The sequence below is a fragment of the Thermobia domestica genome, chromosome 3 (genome assembly GCF_964235325.1).
Source record: "Thermobia domestica chromosome 3, izTheDome1.hap1.1, whole genome shotgun sequence".
Classification (NCBI taxonomy): domain Eukaryota; kingdom Metazoa; phylum Arthropoda; class Insecta; order Zygentoma; family Lepismatidae; genus Thermobia; species Thermobia domestica.
This window is the reverse complement of record NC_137456.1, coordinates 180,930,505-180,957,839: the sequence shown is the minus strand read 5'-3', so window position 1 is coordinate 180,957,839 and position 27,335 is coordinate 180,930,505.

The following is a 27,335-nucleotide window of genomic DNA, read 5'->3' as shown; positions in this document are numbered from 1 at the left end:
ACTTATGATGTTTCAACTTTGATATTAAATCTCATAACCGTAATTGAACATACTTCCCTATGTCATATCATGATGAAGTTTTGCACAACGAAAACAGTCGGGCAGTAATGCAATATTCCATTGTTACTGTAATATACTTATATACCTTTAGAAATTTTTGACTCTTAAAAAACGTATAGTTGACCGTACGTTGCAACATGGACTCTCGGAGGAGTTTCAAACGAATTTAGTATACATATAAATTACCATCTGAAATATATATTGTGGGAGGTAAGAAATTGGAACAATTTCTAGGAGGGGTAGAGGGGACATTTAAAGGTAATAGAATACGAATGATATTAGTGTCGAGTTCATAGTTTTCGGGGTCGCAAAGAGAATAGTGACAATGCTGATGCGGCTCTAGTCCAAGTTAAGCCTTGGTTGACATGCACGTCAGAGTGAGAGGGTGAGAGGTAAATCGAATCGACTAATCCTATATTTGTGTCGGATTCAAAGTTTTCGGGGTCACTGACATACATAGTGATATTACAGATGTGGAATATGTCCAAGGTCCGGTCAGAGGGGAGAACCATTGAAGATATCAGAACAGTTCCTTTGGGTTTGTTTCAATAGTTGTTTGTTTCTGAGAGAGAAAACTGATAATGCACACAAACTTCATTTTTCAGTGTTGGTACATATGGCATGGAAAGGCGTTCGTCTTCCAGTGCCTTAAAATTATAATGCTTAAGGTTTGGTCAAAATTCTTGAAAATGTTGAAACAGTGGAATATTTGGACCTCTAGTATGTTCTACAAAATTGTGGGAGGTGCATAATTAATTAGGTGAAATTTATCCGTATTTTAGACGATACGAATCATAAATATAACTCCGTTTCTCTTCCAGTCGTGGACTTATATGTCTTATATTTATGCCTACACTACACTGTTAAAAATACTTTCTTAAATCTGAGAAACCGTTTCTTATCTGTGCACCGATAATATCTTTTCTTAGAAATAAGAGTTTGAAACTCTCATTAATGAGAAATGAAGAAAAGTAGATGAGGTTGTATAAAGAGAAACGAGAAAATATATTGTTACTTTCCTTATGAATGAGAATTGCCAAATCTTATTTTTAAGAAAATATTGTCTCGGTGCACAGATAAGAAACGGTTTCTCGGATTTAAGAAATTATTTTTAACAGTGTAGAAACGCCATTTCAGGCACGTAGCCAAGGGGGGTATGGACCCCCCTTCGAAACCAAAAAAATGGAAAAATTAAGGAAGGATTAAACAAAAAGAAACGAGAAAAAGGAGAATCAGCGTTAAAAATAAAAAGCTACAGCAAGCGTTTGACTACTCTTTCTTATGAGCAACTTTGTGTGGAGGAAACGGGGGGTGTAAGTTAAAAATGAATATTGTTGTAACGAGGTTATTTCATGTCACGGACCCCTTCTACCCCTATTACGAAATCCTGGCCACTTTAAATGTTGTTTTTGGATGAAATGCACAAGCATTGCACAAAACAACGAAAAGGCCATCACCGCTTAAATGCGGATACGGTCAATATTTCAAATAACAGGTATGGAGCATAATTGAAGGCTTTGAGCGACCTCTAAATATCTTTTTTAGTGCGATGAAATTTTTCATTCAGTATATTTAGACCACATGGATCAAAATTGGCAACTATGCTATCAGAGATTTTTTTTTTTTTTTTACTATTCTATGCTGGACTACCCTAATATATATAGAGTCTTGTCTGCCTGCAAGTATATAATCCTGATGATTAATTCTCTCTATAATCTAATTAAAAATATCCATTTTTTAATATCAGTTGAGGCGAAAAAATACCTTGTTAAAACACAAAATTTCTCTGAAGAATGAAATGAGAGCTTTCTCTAGCACACAGTATGAGAAACTCTGCAGATCTTTTTATACGTGTCTATGATACCTTCTAAAACATGCACAAATATGCAACTTCCTACTCATTTTTCTGAAAAACATCTTGTTTCGACAAGGCTTGTTTTTGTTCGATTTATGTACTACAATGATAGTGAGTGAAATAGAGCAGGAACCAGATTTCAAAATTGCCTTTGAAAGACAATCATGAACAATTTACCCTCCACATTTTTTAACGTTTAAACTGTCAAATCTTATTTACAGAAGAATCACTCGTTTATTATTAAGATTGTGTACAATTGCTACAATACAATACAGCTATATTAAGAAACGTAGTAGAAGGAAACAATATGCTTAAGAAATCTCTACACAAGAGAACAAATTATTTGATTTCTTGAATTAGTTCTGAATAATGTTATGCCACTCTTATATCCTAAAAGAGATAAACAAAAGATAAAGCATCATTCAGTCTGTTCATTAACTGATATTGAATTTTTACACTCGCACGGACAACTACACATTGGAGTGCACAAGAATTGCGATTCTTACATTTGTATTTGAAACTTACACACTCAAGTTTCTGACAGCTACACAAGGTAATCTCTAAACAACCCTTGGGAATATCTTCGAGTGTTTTCAGAACTGGTCCCAGAATTTGGTCCTCAAAGTACCGTGCGGACTGTTCTGGCCTTGGTAGATAGATCCCACACATCAGCGTTTCCCAAATTGTTGCTTGGTAATGGGATCTCTTTATATGTTGTTTCAGAGCATCACTAGTTAGAGTGTAATATGCCATTACAGTCTAATGATATTATGTTCTTAATAGGAGGGTGCCCGAAATTTTTTGCACCGACTGTACTTGATGTTTAACAAAAAATTTCTGGCTGTTCATATAATTCGTAATTTTATTTGTTATTCTATTTCAATTAACATGGAAAACTGTAAAAAATTCATTGCGAATTATAGTTTTGGGAATCAATATCTTTATTTATATTTTAAATTAATCATAAATCTTGTATATGGATGTGTAAATGGATTATTACAATTCTTACGGTGTCAGTGCTATCCGAAAATATAGGTCCACTATTGGACGGAACTTTCCAGATCAAATAACCAATCTAAAATTCGACAGAATTTTCAGGACCACCCTTCACCTCTCTTTTAGATACCTAGGTCCTTCTAAAATCTAGTTTAATCCAGATTTTACCAAATTTTATTCGTTTCAAAGCCCCACCGCCAAAATGCTTAGTTTTGATTGGCTGATAAACCCACGCTATGATATTAGGGCGCAATTATTCCATTCCATGCCGGGAAGTGTTACTGAAGACACTAGATTCTGATCGTCTAACTTAAAAACTCGAAAAGGAGTTAGAAAAGCTGCAAACAAGGTAATATTGGGACTTTATTAACGTCTAAAAATCACTGGAAGTCTTGGGGAGCCAAAAACTATTAAATTTCATAGTAAAAACTGGACTAAAAAGCAAAGATAGGAAGCATAATTTAGTAACGCCATGTTGAGCGGATATAGTTAGTAGTGGACTGGTTTTGTGAAGTGCATCAGTTCGCGAGTTGTTCTTAGGGATCCACAAATAGTTTCGGAAAGTGGTGTTTTCCTCTTAAAATACTTTTATCCTCAAAATTATTCCTTTTCTAGTTACGTAAGACCTGCCCCACTACCGTTTGTGTTCGTGTATATAGTGGATGTGATTTCGTTTTGTATTTTTTAATTACATACATGGCGGTATTTAATTTCGTTGTAGTTAGGATAGTAACCATAATGCACGTGTAAATTTACAGTAAGGGCTCCTATCTGACTCCCAAATTGGGAGTACGGCTTCCAGCGGGATGAGTTGAACATGTAGTTTGTTCCGGGTTCCTGCCCCTTCAGGGCAGGGGTCCTATTGTTAGTTATTACTTCGATATGTCCCCTCAGGGCATTGATTAAACAGGTTGAGTAAATAATGTGATTTAGTAAATATAAGGGCCAATTGGCCCTGTTCATTTCTTTCCTTTTCTTTTCGAGCCGATTTAACATGGTAAAATATGAATGTTTTCTGTGTATATTTATTAGTATAACATGTATTAATGTAGTGTGTAGTATGAATGTGGCATGTATGTGTTCGTAATGTAGAAACATGTTCTAGTAGTAGTAATTGTGATAGTTAAGTGATGAAAGAGTGTGTGAGATAATTAAACATGGACAGTGTAGTGTTTGCTATGCGATAATTTTTATTATTCCGTCATTAAGTGAATTCATACACAATATTTAAAAGTGAACGTAATATAGTATAATAATTCCGTGTACAAGGTCACATTCAGTTGTTCAAGGGTTGATTATATCGTCGCTAGCCCTAGTGTCAAAAGTCAGTACTAACCGCCATTCTTCTGTCGAGGTGCTTAGTGATTTAGTTTTCATGAAATTGACCTTTCTTTCCGAAATAAAACCTAGAAGGTATAATTCACAGCCCATATGAATGTACAGTTAGGTCAAGTGACCCAAAATTAATATATTCTGAAAATTACAACATTCTGCTTAGTCTAGAAATCGAAATATTTAAGTAAATAAACAACACGTAAATTTTTAACAGAAGTAGGGCGATATGATGCTAGTTCTTCGCTTTGAAATTATAATAAATGTCCATTTTTTCTTCGTGGCTGCAGAAGTTCATTGTTGCTGCAGAATTTCATAAACATTAAACATTATCGCAGATAATTCTATTTTCAGTGAACATACGTAGGATTTTTTTCTTTCTTCTTAATAAAGCTACCGAGTATTACATAGTATTGTGTGTGTGGTGAAAGAGTCTTGAGTTCGACTGAGGTTGTCGTGCGGTGGTCGGAATGGGAAATGTTTGTAGTGACTATAGATTTTAAAGTGTTATGATGAAATGTGTATATAGGCTGGGCGTAGATAGAGGAAACAGGGTGTTTGTAAAATATATCGTCGTAGTAAATGAAAAAGATGATGATATGAATATTATATGAATATTAATATGAATATGAATATGAAAGTATATGAATATTGTAGTAAATGAATATAGAAGATAGGACACCCATATAGTTAAATATATATATATATAGTAGCCCAGTGAATACTTCGCCGCGTGTTGATATATAGATATTGAATAGATACGTGTAGCTACAAACATCTCAGGTTCTGACCCCTGCACCATAAGATCACGCGGACAGGAGGGCGATATATATTCGGACTATGGTAATGCTTTGTAGTTTTATGTGTTATAATAATAATCAACCATAGTAATACCATCTGATAGAATGGGTAGCATCATATAATCGCTGACTAGACATATTGAATAATAAATTATGAAAAGACAATAGTAGTTATACAACAGGGCTGTAGTGAATCATATCTTCTGGTCGGTTTTAAAAATAGAATGTACCACTCCGTGAGATTTTTTTTTCTCTTCACGTTACCTACTCAGGCTAGCTTACAATGTTCATGGAGGCGACGGTTTTGATAGGGTTACAGAATCAAAACAATTAATTATTGAAATTTATTATACCGTACCCGGGCATCGACCTCTCCCCTCTTGAATACTTTCGTTTTCTTTTCTTAGTTTTCAAACTAGATAGTGATGGAAATTAATCGATGCCTCAGAATTTAGCACATTCTGCGAAGGGGAGCTATCGGTGAAGTTTGGCAATAGAAATCACCGATCCAAAATCCAGTTTATTTAATTTTTTTTTATTTCGGCAAATCATTAGTTAGGGATATCTTAGATAATACTTCTATTCTAGTTTCATTACTGTCCTCGAACCTCCTTAGTTTTTCTAAGGGGTTGAATATTTTTTTTACTTAGAGATTTCAAAATTGGGGAGGCAATTACCTGGTCCCTTCCCCCTCTCCTTTTATCCTGCTGGTTTGGGCCGGATACGGGGCTCGGATTTCAATCTTACAACCAAACTCTTGTGGGATTGGGATCTCATGGACACAGAACTTGCATCCTTGGCAGCAGGGCGCCCCTTTGAGTCTACGTATTTGAGTAGACTACCCTCTTGGCATGTTAAGAATATTTTGGCTATGGATTTGTTGAGAGCGAAATTCGACTTCTATCTTTGTAGCGTTAGTTATTTCTCACTTAAGTCTTTGGCGCCCCTATTCTTCGTCTTCCTTCTTCTCTATCTCTCTCTCTGTCTTCATTTCTTCAAGTTTTTTTTATTTTCAACCTTCCCCCCTCCCCCGATTTTGAACTTGTCGCTTACGATTTATTTAACGTACAACTCTGATCTGAAATTACCAGCTGAGACGTTGCAAGACACGATTCATGAATGGAGTAGATAATGATTGGGTCCTCCATCACATTTTGACCTATCGCTGAAATGAACAAAGACTTAGTATTTGACGACACTTCGATTACGTTCTTTCACCGTCGTTCCTCTTAAGTTTTTTTTTTTTTTTGTAATCCGTTGGTCACTTTCCTTTCTGTTTTGGTTTTCGATTACCTTGTAGTTAACCTGGGCCCAGAAATTGTACTTTGGTTTATCTAGTTATATCTTTAGAAATGCTCTGTGTTACATGCCTGCCTCACAAAGTTTTTTTTCTTCATGATTTAAGCACGAATTGATTATATAAAAGTGAAAAATTTATAGATGCGCGGTATCAGGTAGAAAAGCGATTTTCTTTTTCATATGTAATGTCGGAAGTCATTTGTTTTTGGACAATGTTTGCAACCTTGTCAAAATTTTATTATTGGGGTGATTAATTTAAATGTGTGCGCATTTATTGAATATAAATATATATATATATAGAGAGAGAAATGAATACGTCGAAATGTATATGTACTTAGTATGTGAATATGATTTTAAAGTGAAAGTATGATATTAAATATATTATATGAATATATGTAAGAGCGCTCGTGTCTGTCCCCCTAAACGTGTTTTGGTTGCTATAGTTTACCAGTAAGTTCTCCGACGAATGTAAGAATGTAGATTTTGTTAAGAATACCGCCGTGCACTTAAGTAATTTTCCTTTTCTTTTGAATAAATGTAAATGATACCTTATGTAATTATGTAATGGCATGTATTGGAAAGTAACGGCAGGTCTAAACGTAGCTCACATCATAACGAATATTATCCCTGAACTACTAACCAAAAACCATTGTGGAAAGTGTACCTTGAATCCTTCTCACCTGCATATGTATCCTGTGACTTGACCAGTTTTTTTTTTATCCTCAATTTAAACCTTCATACTCCGTACACCTGCGGGAGATCGTTTTTAAAATCCGAATCATATATACATATATACGAAAGTGATCCTAAAGAAAGGTCTCATGACGTGTCCCAGTGTTAAATAAATAACTTAAAACTATTCAAATAATAAGTTTGGAAATGGATCGTCTAAGAGGAGAAACATCCTCTAGTGAAAGTTATTCTCTCAAAATCCCTAAATGGGTAAAGCGTCGTAGTGTGCGATTGCAGACATAAACTGTTAAGAGTTACAAACCAAATATAGACGATGAATGGTCTTTGTAAACCAATAGTTAGATATATATAGATATATAAATAAACACAAACTAAGTTAAATGAAGCGGAATGTTTTGGACACTACGAGTAGTGCGTGATTTGTGATTTGAACGCCCAAAATCATGAATATTTTATTGCCCAATGTGAGGTAGAGACTCATATAAGTTTAATACACCTAAAAGTTTTTTTTCCTTTCTTTCCTCTTTGTTCATATTTTTTTTCAAGTGAAATAAGTGTCTCCTTTGCGTATGTCGCAAATCATAATTTTGCTTTAGCATGCCTAAGATATGATACATGTAATTATTTTTTTTTCCTTTCCATTTGTCAAGATGATTGAATATATAAGAAATTTACTAGAGTATAACTTTATGTATTCTATTGATATATAACCAAGAACTTGTGCTTTTAAGATCTTCTTTGTAATTATTTGTTTTGTCTTCTCTTTTCACTATTAATGTAATAAATTATTTGTATCTTTGTAGTTAGTTAGTTTCCTTTAACATACATACACTGTCCTGAGTGAGTGAGCGAGTGAATGCATGATAGATTTAATTTAAGTAATTTTAGTGATATCGTTTGTCATGTTAACATCTGTAATATATGTGTCATGTTTTACTATATATGTTAAGGTAAATAACCTAGGTCATGAAGGACCGCTACTAATGGTTTAAATCGGCTCGAGGAGTGAAGCAAAAATAGCAGGATGAGCCTAAATACGACATCTTTCTTCCAGGAAGTTGAGACTCTTATTGATACGATACATCAATTTATATTGAGTTTATAAGTTTGATTTTTCTTTTTTTTTTCTCTCTTCTTGGCTAATTCATATGTGTGGTCGATCCTAGAGAACAGAGTTCAGATGCTGGATGATTATCAATCACCGGTTAGAGTAACAGTACAAAGAATTAAATTTCACTTTTCTCATTTCCAGGTCTAGGTCTGGGCAACCCCATGATCGTGGTGTCTGGAGCTAGGTCTGGGTGATATGAGGGAACATGTGTCTATTCCGAAGCATTCCGAAATTGATTAGTCGTTAATAACATTTAGAATGATTCATCTTTCAACGACTTTCTCGACTTCTTACTATATTTCCGGAATTATCCAGTAGTCTGTTTCTTATTAAAATACCCTATTTCTTTTCTTTCTTCTTTTCCTACCTCCTTCTTTTACCCTTCTACTTTCTTCTCTTTCTTTTCTATTTCTAAATGAAAGAAAACGGAGTCATGATTGAAAGTAGTCACTATTGGCACGGTCAATAAGTTGTTTAGATGAATTTTCTTCGGGAGTCCGATATGGAATAATCAACAATAACAAGAAAGTTTATTGGAATTTACTTTATTGGAAAATAATCCGGATTTCAATCAGTAGGTGATGTTTCGTAATCGTCCTCGTTAAAGAGAATTAATTTTAGCGACTTCTCTCCAGTACATTGCACATTATTATTATTTGTTTTCTTTGTTTTGTTTTCTTTCAATATTGGCGACCGTTGACATCGGACAGTTACCAAGGAAACTATTGTTTTCCCTGGTAACGAATCTGAAATTATTTATTAAACACTGTTTAGGATCGAGCACATATTGACTTGGCCACAAAAGGTGCATAATTAAAAAGTTACAGTGAGATTAAATAATTATAGTCATTGGCTGTTCTGCTATCTTTGTCTCTCTCTGTAGAAAGGGGGAAATGAAGGAATTTGCTAAAGTGACTTCTAAAATTTGAAAATGCTGGAAGTTGACCCTAGGAGGGAATTAGATAGGAGTCCTTAATTTATGAATAGTACCTGAATAATAAGTATTGTTAGTCTATAAGTATATAATTGCATGTGTTTATATTGTGTCTTTTTATATGGAAACTATGGCAACCAATAGGGAAGTAGTATCACACGAGAACGCGGAAGTCTCATGTACACAATGTACTTTAGAAAGTAGTGAGAAAAGAGCTCGCGTCTCTCGTAGGCTAGTGAGGTGTCACGAATGTGGGCTGAAATGGATTCATTTCAGTTGTATTAATTTAGAGGATACTGCTGAAAATGCAGAAAAGGTCCGGGCTGGTGAGATAGTTAAATACTGCAAAGAATGTGAGGGGAAGCTCCACCAGTCGCGTGAACCCATGAGTTTATCCTCTGAGAGAGAAAAGGAACATCCCGATTCAGACGGTGAGCGAGGGTATAGTACCCCGAAGAACCGAGGTCAAATATCTCCAGTGGAGATATCTGACCTCGATGATGATGAAAAAGATGGGGATTCAAGTGGTGATAAAACCAAAGAAGAGCAAAGGAAGACTGGGTCATCTAATAATGACGCTCTCCTCCTTTCATTGCAACAAATGCTACAGGAAATGAGACGCGAAATGAATGAAAATAGCCTGGAAATGAGACACGAAATGAATGTGAATAGCCGAGAGATGAGACGTGAAATAAATGAAAAATTTGACACCTCGAAACGAGAAACCGAATCTCGATTCGAGGTATTAACCCAGAAAATCGACAACATATGTTCGGACTTTGCTTCCTCAATAACCACATTGAGGGAGCAAACGTCTACTGAAATTGATTTGGTCAGATGCGAGGCTCAGCAATCTCTAAAGCAGCTTCAGCAGGAGACTGAGGATAAATTAGATCATGTAAATTCTGAAATTGAACAAATAGATACCAAATTGCATAAAATCAACAATAAATTAGAAACACAGCAGGTCGAAATTGATAGTTTAAAGTCAACCTTGTCAGACTTATCATTGGAAACCAAACTGGAAGTAACTGACCAGAAAATTTCGAAAATTCAAAACGAGATAGTAAATATTCAAAAAGAAATGACGAAATCTAGTCGCGAAAAATCAGAGGTAACCTATCCTTTCCCCGGTAGCGATTCCTCAGAAATATTACCCGCTATAACAACTACCCGTGGCGCAGGAAAAGAAACTCTAACGTCAGTTGATGCACGGGATATTGCGACGCACTACCCCATGCATCGGTCAGAACCAAAGTCGTGGTTCAATTCCAATAGTGTGCCGAATCAGTCGAGTGTTGTGACGACTACGGTCACTAGCGTGAGTGCTCCCTCCTTACATGGAGGTATACAATCACATAGCGTGTTGCCGGGAAGAGGAGATGGGTACCATTCTGAGTCGTTGTTCACGGGTGCGATTGGTCCGGGGATGGAGCCCAACATATTCAATACGACCAACAGAATCCCTTTCACTTACATGGGTAATTATAACACCGCTACGACGTCGTCGGTGGTAAATCCGGTGACGACTCCGATTGTGCAGGATAATATGTTAATTCCCAGTAACTATTCCCCTGCTTATGTTAGTATGGGTTCCAAGGTTTCGCTGAGGGACATCGAACGTTTTCCCACTTTTGACGGGAATATTACCAATGGACAGCCTCGTGTTTTTCTGTGTAGATTGCAGCAGTGTTTAGAAATGTATCGGCTGACCGATAGAGAACGTTTACAAATAGTTGAAAAACTTTTAATTGCAGCATCAGGCGCGTGGTTTGCTTCTATTAAATATAGAATTCATACGTTTGATGATTTTCTGATCCTTTTTAAGGAAGAATACTGCAATGAACATATAGAGAGGCTTCAGAAACGCAACCTCCAATCTTTAAGATATGATCGAGCCAAGTATGGGTCCCTTTTGGACTATGCTTGGAAGATCATCGAACTATACTACCAGATTGCAGAAAATCCATCGCAAGCCGAACTAGTAGACATCATAGTGAACGCTCTTCCACCAGATGAGTCGCGGGCTATTGCTTCCCACTTGTGCCAAACGGTGCGAGAAGTTACGTCACGCCTAGCTGCCCTGTGTGGGAAAGAAACTGGAGGCCCTCCGAAGAGGTATTTCGCCCGACAAGCAAAAGTTGTGAAACCCGTGAAAAGCAAGGCAACGGCTAGTTGCCAAACGGACTTTCTGAGTTACACCCAAGCTGGATCTCGCTATCCGAGTGGGAGTGGCTCAGAAAGCAATCAATATAATGGTCGACGTCTGTTCCGTAACCGACCGATGTTTAACAATCGCCAGGGTTATCGCCCCTATGACCGCACAATGGGGGAATCGAACCCGAATAGGGACGATAATAGGAGGAACTTTAACGGGGCGTACCTGAGAAGAGAAAACGGTACTGTTCAAAACGGCATGTTAACAATAACTGTGCAAGTAGATCTCAGAATTCTGCCCCTTTGCAAATACAAACTAATGGCGGAAATGGAATTCTAGCAAATGAAGGGAGTGATAGTCGAGGAACTAGATCTTAATGTCATTGGATATGCCAATTTGCGAGTGAAACCCTATGAGTTGTCTCTTTCAATATCTCAGCTGGAACTCCGGTCAGTCCTGTTCCTTTGTGAACGTTTTTAGCAGTTAAATTATTGAAAAATTGCGCTGTATTACACAATCTAAAAGGTGAAAGTATCGGAACTCACAATTTCCAAAATCTTAAGCTTTTCAACTGTACCGAGGACAAAAAACGGGAACTTCTATCTCAATACCCAAAGTGAATCTTACACTGTCTCATTTGAGTGCATGAGAGTATGAGTGAGTAGTTAGTTTATTAGTATTAATACATGTTAATTCTATTCAACAAAATTTTGTTATTCAAACAAAATTTTTTAACGACGCAGGGAAATGTAATATGCCATTACAGTCTAATGATATTATGTTCTTAATAGGAGGGTGCCCGAAATTTTTTGCACCGACTGTACTTGATGTTTAACAAAAAATTTCTGGCTGTTCATATAATTCGTAATTTTATTTGTTATTCTATTTCAATTAACATGGAAAACTGTAAAAAATTCATTGCGAATTATAGTTTTGGGAATCAATATCTTTATTTATATTTTAAATTAATCATAAATCTTGTATATGGATGTGTAAGTGGATTATTACATTTCTTACGGTGTCAGTGCTATCCGAAAATATAGGTCCACTATTGGACGGAACTTTCCAGATCAAATAACCAATCTAAAATTCGACAGAATTTTCAGGACCACCCTTCACCTCTCTTTTAGATACCTAGGTCCTTCTAAAATCTAGTTTAATCCAGATTTTACCAAATTTTATTCGTTTCAAAGCCCCACCGCCAAAATGCTTAGTTTTGATTGGCTGATAAACCCACGCTATGATATTAGGGCACAATTATTCCATTCCATGCCGGGAAGTGTTACTGCAGACACTAGATTCTGATCGTCTAACTTAAAAACTCGAAAAGGAGTTAGAAAAGCTGCAAACAAGGTAATATTGGGACTTTATTAACGTCTAAAAATCACTGGAAGTCTTGGGGAGCCAAAAACTATTAAATTTCATAGTAAAAACTGGACTAAAAAGCAAAGATAGGAAGCATAATTTAGTAACGCCATGTTGAGCGGATATAGTTAGTAGTGGACTGGTTTTGTGAAGTGCATCAGTTCGCGAGTTGTTCTTAGGGATCCACAAATAGTTTCGGAAAGTGGTGTTTTCCTCTTAAAATACTTTTATCCTCAAAATTATTCCTTTTCTAGTTACGTAAGACCTGCCCCACTACCGTTTGTGTTCGTGTATATAGTGGATGTGATTTCGTTTTGTATTTTTTTAATTACATACATGGCGGTATTTAATTTCGTTGTAGTTAGGATAGTAACCATAATGCACGTGTAAATTTACAGTAAGGGCTCCTATCTGACTCCCAAATTGGGAGTACGGCTTCCAGCGGGATGAGTTGAACATGTAGTTTGTTCCGGGTTCCTGCCCCTTCAGGGCAGGGGTCCTATTGTTAGTTATTACTTCGATATGTCCCCTCAGGGCATTGATTAAACAGGTTGAGTAAATAATGTGATTTAGTAAATATAAGGGCCAATTGGCCCTGTTCATTTCTTTCCTTTTCTTTTCGAGCCGATTTAACATGGTAAAATATGAATGTTTTCTGTGTATATTTATTAGTATAACATGTATTAATGTAGTGTGTAGTATGAATGTGGCATGTATGTGTTCGTAATGTAGAAACATGTTCTAGTAGTAGTAATTGTGATAGTTAAGTGATATAAGAGAGTGTGAGATAATTAAACATGGACAGTGTAGTGTTTGCTATGCGATAATTTTTATTATTCCGTCATTAAGTGAATTCATACACAATATTTAAAAGTGAACGTAATATAGTATAATAATTCCGTGTACAAGGTCACATTCAGTTGTTCAAGGGTTGATTATATCGTCGCTAGCCCTAGTGTCAAAAGTCAGTACTAACCGCCATTCTTCTGTCGAGGTGCTTAGTGATTTAGTTTTCATGAAATTGACCTTTCTTTCCGAAATAAAACCTAGAAGGTATAATTCACAGCCCATATGAATGTACAGTTAGGTCAAGTGACCCAAAATTAATATATTCTGAAAATTACAACATTCTGCTTAGTCTAGAAATCGAAATATTTAAGTAAATAAACAACACGTAAATTTTTAACAGAAGTCGGGCGATATGATGCTAGTTCTTCGCTTTGAAATTATAATAAATGTCCATTTTTTCTTCGTGGCTGCAGAAGTTCATTGTTGCTGCAGAATTTCATAAACATTAAACATTATCGCAGATAATTCTATTTTCAGTGAACATACGTAGGTTTTTTTTCTTTCTTCTTAATAAAGCTACCGAGTATTACATAGTATTGTGTGTGTGGTGAAAGAGTCTTGAGTTCGAGTGAGGTTGTCGTGCGGTGGTCGGAATGGGAAATGACTTCGCAGAATTTCATAAACATTAAACATTATCGCAGATAATTCTATTTTCAGTGAACATACGTAGGTTTTTTTTTCTTTCTTCTTAATAAAGCTACCGAGTATTACATAGTATTGTGTGTGTGGTGAAAGAGTCTTGAGTTCGAGTGAGGTTGTCGTGCGGTGGTCGGAATGGGAAATGTTTGTAGTGACTATAGATTTTAAAGTGTTATGATGAAATGTGTATATAGGCTGGGCGTAGATAGAGGAAACAGGGTGTTTGTAAAATATAGCGTCGTAGTAAATGAAAAAGATGATGATATGAATATTATATGAATATTAATATGAATATGAATATGAAAGTATATGAATATTGTAGTAAATGAATATAGAAGATAGGACACCCATATAGTTAAATATATATATATATAGTAGCCCAGTGAATACTTCGCCGCGTGTTGATATATAGATATTGAATAGATACGTGTAGCTACAAACATCTCAGGTTCTGACCCCTGCACCATAAGATCACGCGGACAGGAGGGCGATATATATTCGGACTATGGTAATGCTTTGTAGTTTTATGTGTTATAATAATAATCAACCATAGTAATACCATCTGATAGAATGGGTAGCATCATATAATCGCTGACTAGACATATTGAATAATAAATTATGAAAAGACAATAGTAGTTATACAACAGGGCTGTAGTGAATCATATCTTCTGGTCGGTTTTAAAAATAGAATGTACCACTCCGTGAGATTTTTTTTCTCTTCACGTTACCTACTCAGGCTAGCTTACAATGTTCATGGAGGCGACGGTTTTGATAGGGTTACAGAATCAAAACAATTAATTATTGAAATTTATTATACCGTACCCGGGCATCGACCTCTCCCCTCTTGAATACTTTCGTTTTCTTTTCTTAGTTTTCAAACTAGATAGTGATGGAAATTAATCGATGCCTCAGAATTTAGCACATTCTGCGAAGGGGAGCTATCGGTGAAGTTTGGCAATAGAAATCACCGATCCAAAATCCAGTTTATTTAATTTTTTTTTATTTCGGCAAATCATTAGTTAGGGATATCTTAGATAATACTTCTATTCTAGTTTCATTACTGTCCTCGAACCTTCTTAGTTTTTCTAAGGGGTCAAATATTTTTTTTACTTAGAGATTTCAAAATTGGGGACGCAGTTACCTGGTCCCTTCCCCCTCTCCTTTTATCCTGCTGGTTTGGGCCGGATACGGGGCTCAGATTTCAATCTTACAACCAAACTCTTGTGGGATTGGGATCTCATGGACACAGAACTTGCATCCTTGGCAGCAGGGCGCCCCTTTGAGTCTACGTATTTGAGTAGACTACCCTCTTGGCATGTTAAGAATATTTTGGCTATGGATTTGTTGAGAGCGAAATTCGACTTCTATCTTTGTAGCGTTAGTTATTTCTCACTTAAGTCTTTGGCGCCCCTATTCTTCGTCTTCCTTCTTCTCTATCTCTCTCTCTGTCTTCATTTCTTCAAGTTTTTTTTATTTTCAACCTTCCCCCCCTCCCCCGATTTTGAACTTGTCGCTTACGATTTATTTAACGTACAACTCTGATCTGAAATTACCAGCTGAGACGTTGCAAGACACGATTCATGAATGGAGTAGATAATGATTGGGTCCTCCATCACATTTTGACCTATCGCTGAAATGAACAAAGACTTAGTATTTGACGACACTTCGATTACGTTCTTTCACCGTCGTTCCTCTTAAGTTTTTTTTTTTTTTTTGTAATCCGTTGGTCACTTTCCTTTCTGTTTTGGTTTTCGATTACCTTGTAGTTAACCTGGGCCCAGAAATTGTACTTTGGTTTATCTAGTTATATCTTTAGAAATGCTCTGTGTTACGTGCCTGCCTCACAAAGTTTTTTTTTCTTCATGATTTAAGCACGAATTGATTATATAAAAGTGAAAAATTTATAGATGCGCAGTATCAGGTAGAAAAGCGATTTTCTTTTTCATATGTAATGTCGGAAGTCATTTGTTTTTGGACAATGTTTGCAACCTTGTCAAAATTTTATTATTGGGGTGATTAATTTAAATGTGTGCGCATTTATTGAATATAAATATATATATATATAGAGAGAGAAATGAATACGTCGAAATGTATATGTACTCAGTATGTGAATATGATTTTAAAGTGAAAGTATGATATTAAATATATTATATGAATATATGTAAGAGCGCTCGTGTCTGTCCCCCTAAACGTGTGTTGGTTGCTATAGTTTACCAGTAAGTTCTCCGACGAATGTAAGAATGTAGATTTTGTTAAGAATACCGCCGTGCACTTAAGTAATTTTCCTTTTCTTTTGAATAAATGTAAATGATACCTTATGTAATTATGTAATGGCATGTATTGGAAAGTAACGGCAGGTCTAAACGTAGCTCACATCATAACGAATATTATCCCTGAACTACTAACCAAAAACCATTGTGGAAAGTGTACCTTGAATCCTTCTCACCTGCATATGTATCCTGTGACTTGACCAGTTTTTTTTTATCCTCAATTTAAACCTTCATACTCCGTACACCTGCGGGAGATCGTTTTTAAAATCCGAATCATATATACATATATACGAAAGTGATCCTAAAGAAAGGTCTCATGACGTGTCCCAGTGTTAAATAAATAACTTAAAACTATTCAAATAATAAGTTTGGAAATGGATCGTCTAAGAGGAGAAACATCCTCTAGTGAAAGTTATTCTCTCAAAATCCCTAAATGGGTAAAGCGTCGTAGTGTGCGATTGCAGACATAAACTGTTAAGAGTTACAAACCAAATATAGACGATGAATGGTCTTTGTAAACCAATAGTTAGATATATATAGATATATAAATAAACACAAACTAAGTTAAATGGAGCGGAATGTTTTGGACACTACGAGTAGTGCGTGATTTGTGATTTGAACGTTCAAAATCATGAATATTTTATTGCCCAATGTGAGGTAGAGACTCATATAAGTTTAATACACCTAAAAGTTTTTTTTTCCTTTCTTTCCTCTTTGTTCATATTTTTTTTTCAAGTGAAATAAGTGTCTCCTTTGCGTATGTCGCAAATCATAATTTTGCTTTAGCATGCCTAAGATATGATACATGTAATTATTTTTTTTTTTTCCTTTCCATTTGTCAAGATGATTGAATATATAAGAAATTTACTAGAGTATAACTTTATGTATTCTATTGATATATAACCAAGAACTTGTGCTTTTAAGATCTTCTTTGTAATTATTTGTTTTGTCTTCTCTTTTCACTATTAATGTAATAAATTATTTGTATCTTTGTAGTTAGTTACTTTCCTTTAACATACATACACTGTCCTGAGTGAGTGAGCGAGTGAATGCATGATAGATTTAATTTAAGTAATTTTAGTGATATCGTTTGTCATGTTAACATCTGTAATATATGTGTCATGTTTTACTATATATGTTAAGGTAAATAACCTAGGTCATGAAGGACCGCTACTAATGGTTTAAATCGGCTCGAGGAGTGAAGCAAAAATAGCAGGATGAGCCTAAATACGACATCTTTCTTCCAGGAAGTTGAGACTCTTATTGATACGATACATCAATTTATATTGAGTTTATAAGTTTGATTTTTCTTTTTTCTCTCTCTCTTCTTGGCTAATTCATATGTGTGGTCGATCCTAGAGAACAGAGTTCAGATGCTGGATGGTTATCAATCACCGGTTAGAGTAACAGTACAAAGAATTAAATTTCACTTTTCTCATTTCCAGGTCTAGGTCTGGGCAACCCCATGATCGTGGTGCCTGGAGCTAGGTCTGGGTGATATGAGGGAACATGTGTCTATTCCGAAGCATTCCGAAATTGATTAGTCGTTAATAACATTTAGAATGATTCATCTTTCAACGACTTTCTCGACTTCTTACTATATTTCCGGAATTATCCAGTAATCTGTTTCTTATTAAAATACCCTATTTCTTTTCTTTCTTCTTTTCCTACCTCCTTCTTTTACCCTTCTACTTTCTTCTCTTTCTTTTCTATTTCTAAATGAAAGAAAACGGAGTCATGATTGAGAGTAGTCGCTATTGGCACGGTCAATAAGTTGTTTAGATGAGTTTTCTTCGGGAGTCCGATATGGAATAATCAACAATAACAAGAAAGTTTATTGGAATTTACTTTATTGGAAAATAATCCGGATTTCAATCAGTAGGTGATGTTTCGTAATCGTCCTCGTTAAAGAGAATTAATTTTAGCGACTTCTCTCCAGTACATTGCACATTATTATTACTTGTTTTCTTCGTTTTTTTTTTTAACGTTTTCTTTCAAGAGGTAATCTCTTCATGCTGCATTTTCCTAATAGTAGGAGCCTAGATCCATCACAGAACTTCACATTAACTTGAGAAGCTTTGTGAAAAGCAGTTCTGCAGATTCAATGGCGTTTGCTGATAAAGGAATCTGTCATAGGGAAAATAAAGGATCATAGTTCTCTGAGTAAGTAGACCATATAATGCATTGCTGGAATTATCACCTTTAGAATTCTCTTGTTTTTTCCGGTAGTTTTAAAGATCAGAAGACTGTGAAGTCAAACTACGAGATCGATGTTCAAAATCTTGAAGGGGGCATGAAGAAACAACTTCTAGAATGATACTTCATACCATGAATTATAATTCAGAAAGAATTGTTGTGATGACTAGAGACACCGATGTATTCCTGCTGTTGATACATCATTATAACAGAATTTCCTCTAAAGAATTGTATATACATGATGGTGTTATTTCAAAGACAAGTTCACCATCTTTGCCACCAGTTATCTGTGAGTGAGAAGAGAGGTAATGACTTATCACGCTCCACTTGTATACGACATAACATGATATCCAGTTGTAACTTCAAAGATTAAGAACTGTCTACTTACTCATGTCAGAAAACTGTGGCCTTTTATTTTCCTTAGGACACATTCCTTGATCAGCAAGTGCTATTGAATCTTAGAACTTTTTCACAAAGCTCCTCAAGGTTAATGCGAAGTTCTGCGATGAAGCTAGGCTACTACTTTTAGAAAAAGGCACTGTGGAGAAATTACCTCCAGCTAGTGATGATCTGAAACAACATAAAAAAAGATCCCCTTACCAAACAGCAATTTGGGAAATGCTGATAAATGCGAGATTGATCTACCAAGGCCACAAGACTCCCAATGGTACTTGGAGGACCAAATTCTGAAGCCGGTTTTGAAAACACTCGAAGATATTCCCAAGGCTTCTTTAGAGATTATTTTGTGTAGCTGTCAGAAACTTGAGTATATAAGTTTGAAATAAAAATGTAAGAATCGCGGTTTCTTGTGCACTCCGATGTATAGTTGTCCGAGTGAGTATAAAAATTCAATCAGTTCATGAACAGTGTGATGAAAAAGACTGAATGATGCATTAAAGATATCACAAATGTGTTTATCATTTTCAAGATATAGAAGTAACCAAGAAAGTTCTGTCGTTTTTTGTGGAGGTCTGTGTTCAATTGGCCCTCACACCATGAGTTAATTGCGAATGGAGATAAGGCGAAGGTCAGTTGTTTGTGTCGGTATATAAAGATACTATCTGGTTCTGGCAGTTGTTACACTGTGAACTTGCATAAGGGCAGGGTGAACATGGGACCTCCACGGAGCGTCATAAGGGCGTGTATGCTGTACGAGTACAAACTGGTATCAAACGTCGCTGCAGCGGGGCCGAAGATATGCCAGGCCCTTGGCAAGGGTCTCGTGACTACGCGGACAGTGCAGTGGTGGTTTAACAAGTTTAAGGATGGTGACGAAAAACTCTAAGACGCACTACTTGTCCTAAGACCAACGCATGTACAAAATGAAGATCGTCAAGCAGAAATTGAGGCGACCAGTCGCCAGACATGTGAGGAACTGGGACTACAATTCAGTGTGAGTGGAAAAACTATTTGGCAGCACCTCCATCAACTTGGGAAGCACTACAACTTGGATCGATGGGTCCAACATGACTTGACTCCAGGTCAGAAGGCAACGTGACCAAACACCCGTGTTTTTTTGCTGTATGGTCTGAGGAAGAAATCATTTCTGGACAGGTTGTTGACATGTGATGAGAAGTGGGACCTGCACGAATCTCCACGGCGCCGTCATCATTAGTTAGCATCCCATGAATCGGTCCAAAACAACTGAAATCAGCATTGCAACAGAAGAAGGTCCTCCTGTGTGTTTGGTGGACTGCTCGCGGTATCGTGCATCGGGAACTGCTACCAGCTGGTCAGAGCATCAATGTGACTGTGTACTGTCAGAAGTTGAGCCGTGTTCAAGAAAAATTCAAAACTCTGGAACCAGCACTTCTGAATCACTAAGGGGTCCTCCTGTTACAGGACAACGCTAATAATATTGAATTGCAGCATCATGGTTTCTATTAAATATTAGTATGAGAATAATATACTCGATGTTTTAAGAGTATATAAGAAAGAGTATAGTTGCGAAACTATTAATCCTTGGATACCCAATAAGGATATAATGGCAAGAATATTTTAGTAGGCGTTGTTACGTAATATAGACCAACTGATACAGCATTATGTACAATGGAATACTAGAGCATGAAATTATTAACTACAATGTGCCTGACATTAGATTAAGCTAAATCAGGAACCTAAAATTAATGAAAATCCTTCGAGAAAGAACCATTATAAAATAAAGATGATGATGATTAAGGAATGAATAATCTTTTAAAAAATCTTAAATTCAGATGTCGACATTCCATGGAGTAAATGGCCAAATACTCAAATAACTTCCCTGATTACCAGTATGAATATTATGTGTATGTGTCAAAGTGTATAAAATATCCAGTATATGGTTATTGTTAGATATTATCGAAATTGTTGAGTGTCTTTTTGATATGATTGAGGAATATTTTTAGTGTTGAATATGTATAGTTACTCACATAGTTACTATATGGGCAAATATGTGAATATTAAGGTTAACAGTGCAGGTATGTTCTATCTCCTTCCCTATGTTTTTGATTGTTCTAATTTTGCTAGTAACTCATGACTTTTAAATCAATTCATAACTACCTAATCGTCTTTCGTTAACTTATCCACCTTCCATTTAGACACTTTCTTTTTAAAATTCTTCTTCATTGATAACATATATTCTTGATAAAATACTTTTATGTTTGCTCAAACGATAATTGCTTGCTACTGTTCTGTTTTGTATAGATAAGTAACCCTAAAAACATTAAATTAATTCTCTTGCGTGTTTGATATAAATTCTAGATTTTCCAACAGTAACAGTCCAAAAACTGTTAAAATACTGTTTCGGTGGAAATGCTTTGATTTTGGAATATTATTATTATTATTATTATTAATAATAATAATAATAATAATAATAATAATAATAATAATAATAATAATAATAATAATAATAATAATAATAATAATAATACTGGAAGCCGAAATCTTCAGATTTCGTGAGTGAAATCTAATTAAACATTGTAATCAAATTGTAATTAGTATTGCAGAATGGGGTTACGAAAACATTTTCTATTAAAAAGACTTTTTTCTAACATTCCTAAATTTAATTGCCTTTTCTGATTTATATATATCTATATATCTATCTATCTATCTATCTATCTATCTATCTATCTATCTATCTATATCTATATCTATATCTATATATATATATATATATATATATATATATATATATATATATGGGATTTTTATAAAATAATGAGCACAGCCAATACCATAAGTACTAGATTAGTAGTAGGGCGTATCTTGAAATTATCGTGTGATTTCTATATTTAAAGTTCGAAATAACTAAGCACCTATTTTTTTCCAGCATCCTGTTACACCGTTTTGGAGGAAGAGCAGTACACCGAGATCTTTATATTATTAGTAATATTACTTTAAATTTATTTTCGATCTATGGGAAACCACTATTTTAGACTTGAAGACATGTACTTCGAGCCCCATGGCGTTAACTTCAGCATTCCATGACTTAGCTCACTATACATTACAAGTATATCACATCCTGGAACAAATCATAATATAATCAAAGCACAGCCTTGTTAGACAAGCGAAATTTACATATTAATTTATTCAGATTTAGCGAGAGTTTTAGGCAAATTAGCACATACTCATACACTGCTTGACAATTGCTAGGGATGAGACACATTTTCAGCAATAATGTTTTGTGACATAGGGTGCAGTAAGTGACAAACAAATGAGTACACATATTCTACAAGCTTTATTGATAAAATATGGCAGGAATTTGTCGCCGCGGAAAGGAACAGGATGTGAAAAGAAGAAAAGAAATACACGGAGAGCACTATGGAGTAATGATGTGAAATGTCAGGTGTCATGAACAGAGATGAGCTCGAAGCAAACCAGTCAGTGACATGGGTATGTTGTCTCATTCTTCTCTTAGGGCAGTTTTTATGTCATGAAGGGTCATATGTGGTGGATCTTTCTGTGCAACTCGTCATCCAAGAGCATCCAGACACGCTCAATGAGAATGAGATCAGGAGAATTCGGTGGCCAGTCCATGCGGTAAATATTCTCACGCTCTGTGTAGACGTGCGTTGTCATCCATAAACACGAATTCTGGGTGGGCACCACTAAAAAGACAAACATATCCTGTCAGGGTCTCATTACAAACCATTCTTCGGTCATAGATCCACCTGCAAAAATGTGAAGTGGTGTTTGTCCATTTTTCATAATGCCCGCCTATACCATAAGATCACTGCTACCATACATGGATGTTCGGTGAATGGTAACGTGTTCCTTGTTTTCGTCACACCAATTGATAGCCAGAATAACTGGACACACAGAACCGTGACTCATCCGAAAACCTAACATTTGCCCAGTTCCTCTCGTCACAATCACGATATACCATACTCCACTGTAATCTGACACGGCAGTAGGTGGGCAATATTGGAACACACTTAACAGACTTAAGCGCATACAACACGCACTATTGAGCCGTCGGGAAATTGTTCGGGGGGACACACGAACACAAACACACTAGCAATTCGCGCAGGAGTGGCACGTCTATTCCTTCTGGCCCACTACGTAATGTAGCTGTTCTGTCAAGCTGTTGTACTCCTACCACGACCTCCACCATGCACGCGTACAGCCGTTCCTCTGATTATAGCAGCTTTTCTTTCGTCGGGAAATAACGCCTTGTGCTACTATTATCACACGTGCAACCTCTGTAACACTTTGACCTGCTTCAAGACAATCAACAGCTTTTCAACGATCATAATCACTAAGATGAACTCTTTGCGCGATTTTCCAACAATCCAATTAGCTTGCACTACAGTATTGTACTCGCAACAGCGGCCGTCATCCTTAGCCGTGTTTTTTGAGTGCAAGCTTCTGACTCTGTTTAGCATGGGATATAATAGATCATTAGTACCCATATTACTGATATATTTTTGCCCCTTCATATCCACGTTTCAGAACTTCAGAACTTATGACTTTAAATGTCTTTCATTCGTAGCAATTGTCAACCAGTATATACAGGAATCAAGGTCAATTTTATCTTATCATAAATTTGACTACAACCAACCTTTACAATATACCCAATTGTTATGTACTTTAAGGACAACCCTCATACATAATAGTTGCTAATATTACTTTCTATATCTATTTGTTAACCTATTCAATGATCTTCACTAATTTTATTATTTAAAGCTCTTGTTAGTTTATCACAGAATGATTTATTCTCGATTGGAAGTAGCAGCTAATCAGGAGAAATTTCACCCTAAACAAAGGAGTATTTTGTAGTACATTCTAATTCTCCTCATTCCTTGTTATCACATGAACTCAAGCAAATTTTTAAATTTCATCAGTGAAAACAAAAAAAAAAAAAAAATGATTAAGTTTACAAGAAAGCTAGTTTTTCTTTAACTACTATTTTTACTGCTTGCTACTTCCAGTCAACAAATTGTAGATTTCATTTTGTGATTGATGTTTTCCTTTATGTGTGGAAAGTGATACAGTAACTTTCAAAGGAAATAGAGTAATAATTTGTTCATTAAAATGTATTACATCGCGTTGACTGTTATTTCCCTTAGGTATCGAATTCTCATATAAGAAAAAAAAGACAGTCCAGTAAGATATTCTGTAGAAGAAATATTGGATGGACGTTTGCTGCTTGCAGTTTCTGTACATAACAAATACACATCTCCTGAATTTATTTCTCTAAAGAATACATTTGTAACAATTTTGGTTATAAACAAGACATCTTTTTCACTCTACAGTGAATTACAATTCATGTAGGGAAGTTTTTAAAGACATAAACATTTAAATTATTTATAAAAATACAGAAAAAATTGAACTGAGGAAAGCTTTCATGTGGTGCGTCGACCATTCTTCTGTCATCGCATCACCTAAAAACCGAAAACCTATTTGTTAACTGATTTTTGCACGGTGTTTGTGGACATACTTCATATGCAAAATATCAAATAAAGTCTTAGATATTTCATGTCCTTGAGGAAAAATTGTTTCTTAAATCATTTGTGTCCCTGTCGGTTTAAATTTGACTTTTGTCAGGAACATTTGATTTAAGAATAAAATGCACACCTCCTTAGACTTCTTACAAAACTTCACTTGACGTATGACTGTGGCTAATCACGTGTGACTGGTATTCTGACTCCTACAGCCTTAATTTTATGGTAAATCAGAATTAAAACTTTGTTTGCGTAAATGTAGGATTTCGGCTTTAAAACCCTATCCACCTTTCCCTCAAAATGAGGGTTCGAATCTTATACGTATATTAAAGTTGTTAATACAGTAAATGAAGAATGTTTGAAAAAGAAGTTAAAGAAAAACTAAATTTTGTCTACACCTTAAATTTAATAAAAATAACTAAGATTAATCATCCAGCTCGTTACTTTCATTTGCCTAACTGGGTGTGAACAGTTGCGAATATCTGAGTTTAATATTTTCTTCGAGCTATGGTGGACAAACACCAGGATCTTCTCAGAGTACTTCCGTTTCCTTCTACTTTCTTCATTCAAACATTTCATTCATTATCCACATCAACGGCCTTCCTCAGCACTGAAGCGTAATCATGAAGTGTCAAATAATAAAAAATTGTTCTTTTAATTACTCACATTTACAGAAGCGCAAACTAAAAGAAATGAGCTTTTGAGAGAAAAACAACTTTTGGTTCCTTGTGAATACTTTATTGATTCATTTCCAACAACCTATGATTCTAACTTCACGCACTTTTAAGTTTTATATTTCAATAAGATAGCACACTGAAAATATACAATAATAATAAGAAGAATAAGAATAATTTTTATCATTACACTTTCATTGAAATAAATGTTCTAAGGAGGAAGGGAGGAAGGGGGTTCAAACATTTCCCATAAACTTATTCTCCCCGTGGGAAGAATGGGAATTTCAGATAGTATATTTCTAATGTCAACGAAAATGTAAAATTTGTGAGAAGTGGATAAGACTCATAATGGTATTTCTGCACAAAGAGCAGAAAGATGGCCTAATAATAACCTAATAAATTCATATGGAAATTTACAATATATTCATGAAAGTAGTGATTCACTAATAAGAGAAAGAGACCTTGTCTAACCAAAATAACATGTAGGTTTAGAAATATACAGGGTGTGATTGAAAAGTACCGGAACTTTTCCCACCGCGCGGCTCCCTGGCGTTTGAAAAATGTGAGGGGTGGGGGAAAATGTGCGCGGGACCTTCCTCTTTCAAGCGGAACTTGGCCCAGTGCGCTGCGAGCAGCGGTTGAGAAAGCATCGCTGTCCGCGCGAACGTCGTTTTGGTCGTCGGTCACGTTTTTTGAGCGCCGAAAATGGAGTCAAAGATTGATCAACGCTACGCCATCAAGTTCACCGAGGGGTCATACTCGTAGCACCATGTTTCATCACCACTGATCACACTGTCTAATAACTCTTCGTCGGCTTCCCACAATCCAGCACTTCACGACTCATTTTCACTCGCAGTTCTTTTTGCTCCTCGGTCAACACCTTGGGGACCAGTTTGGCACACACCTTCCGCATGTTCAATTCTTCAGTCACAATTTTTTGCACTGCATAGTATGTCAAATTAAGTTCTTCGCTGATCTCCCGGAGGGTTGTCAGACGGTCCAGGTTCAGGTCTTTGCGAACTTGGTCGACGTTTTCATCGGTTTTCGACGTCGACGGCTTCCCAGAGCGTGGTTCGTCATCGGCGTCCTCTCGGCCTTCCCTGAAGGCCTTGTGCCACTCAAAGATCCGAGTACGGGACAGCACATCTTCCCCAAAGGCTTCCTTGAGCAGGTCCTGGGTCTCGGTGAACGTCTTTTTTAGTTTGACACAAAACTTGATGGCGTAGCGTTGGTCAATCTTTGACTCCATTTTCGGCGCTCAAAAAACGTGACCAACGACCAAAACGACGTTCGCGCGGACAGCGATGCTTTCTCAACCGCTGCTCGCAGCACACTGGGCCAAGTTCCGCTTGAAAGAGGACGGTCATGCGCACATTTTCCCCCACCTCTCACATTTTTCGAACGCCAGGGAGCCGCGCGGAGGGAAAAGTTCCGGTACTTTTCAATCACACCCTGTACATACCTAAATTAAATTAATCATACACATATACTCGCGGATAGTTCGAATGGGTATTAATTAACCTTGTGATGGGTTCATTGACTACAGAAAAGCATTGGATTCAGTAAAGATCTAAGCTTGGTAGTTATCAATATTTTACACTAGGATAGCAATATCTAAGAAGTTTATATCGAAGTTGTCCATAATATTTATCAGGAAGTCAGTGCAATTCACCAGTCTAGTTATATAAAGATTGTAAAAATTGAAGACTACAAGGAAAAGGAGGCAAATCAGGTTTTTTTTATAACTTTACACAATTGCCCTGTTTTCCACTGACTTATCTCCTCCTTTTTTTATGGGAAATTTTTAGCATTTAATTTTTTTAGTTACCAATCTTCTTACTGTGGGATTTAATCCATGCTTCAGGCTACATAATTCTGCTGTTAACACATTTTCGACCATTTCTTGACTTACCTCTTTTTCCCCTGTGGTCTTCAATTGAGAAGGAAATACAACATGGATTACATCTCAAAATACTGGCTGATCCGGCGAGAGAATTTCTTCAAAAATTATTGAATCAAGCCAAAACTAAGGTCAATTACGCTCAAAGAAAATTATAATCGATAGCGATACTCATATTGAACAATCAAGAATTGAAAAGTTAAAAAGACTATCCTATTTTTCAAACCGACATTTTCTAATTTTTTTTAATGTTTCCAAGGAAATATGAAGCTCCTATTTTTCA